This window comes from Oratosquilla oratoria, chromosome 15, assembly GCF_046742065.1.
Source record: "Oratosquilla oratoria isolate Oo_2021 chromosome 15, ASM4674206v1, whole genome shotgun sequence".
Classification (NCBI taxonomy): Eukaryota; Metazoa; Arthropoda; class Malacostraca; order Stomatopoda; family Squillidae; genus Oratosquilla; species Oratosquilla oratoria.
In genome coordinates this window covers 61,819,726-61,820,769 of record NC_134791.1, presented here as the reverse complement: position 1 = coordinate 61,820,769, position 1,044 = coordinate 61,819,726, and positions in this window count along the sequence as shown.

The following is a 1,044-nucleotide window of genomic DNA, read 5'->3' as shown; positions in this document are numbered from 1 at the left end:
ATATATATACATATATATATATATATATATATATATATGTATGTATGTATGTATGTATGTATGTATGTATGTATGTATGTATGTATGTATGTATGTATGTATGTATGTATGTATGTATGTATATGAATCCTTTTACGGCATGCAGTTGATTTCAACAACTTAAGAGAGATAAGAAATTAATATTAATATGAAACCTAACCTGACCTGACCTAACCTAACCTAACTTGACCTAACCTAACCTGAACCAACGTAGCGTAACGTAAAGTGACCTAACCTAACCTAATCTAAACTAACCTAAAAATCTGTATATATATATATATGTATATATATATATAAATATGTATATACATGTATATATGTATGTATATATATATATATATACATATATATATGAATATATATAAATATATATATATATATGTATGCATATATATGTATATATATGTATATATGTATATATATATATATATATATGTATATATATATATACATATATATATATATATATATATATATATATATATATGCATATAATTCTATTATCTAATTTTTATTCTATGTATCTATTTGTTTTATTATTTCATTTATCATAATCTATTCCTTCATTTTACTAATCTATTTATCGTTATCATAAATATTCTGTAATTTGTTCATTCATCTATTTGCGTTCATATATCCAATTATTCATTCATTTGTTTATCTGTTTTTATATCTTCATTTAATTTATTCAATTAATAAACTTATTCAATCATTTATTCGCTCATTTATTTTTTATTTTTCATTTCCTTATTTTTCATTGTCCTTATTATTTTTTTTTTTTAGTTATCTATCGATTCATTATCTTTTTATTCATTATTTGTACAACCTTTGCACAAAGTACATAAAAATGACGCGACTCCAATCCAGCGTTCCTTAACCTGGGGTTCCTGAAGTAGAATCAACTTCCGAAGGTGCTGGCAATGACTCGTGCTATGTGAAGCATGACGTTGTAGGTATCGCACCCTCAGGAAAACGCTACATATAAGGCACTGCTTCCAATCACGA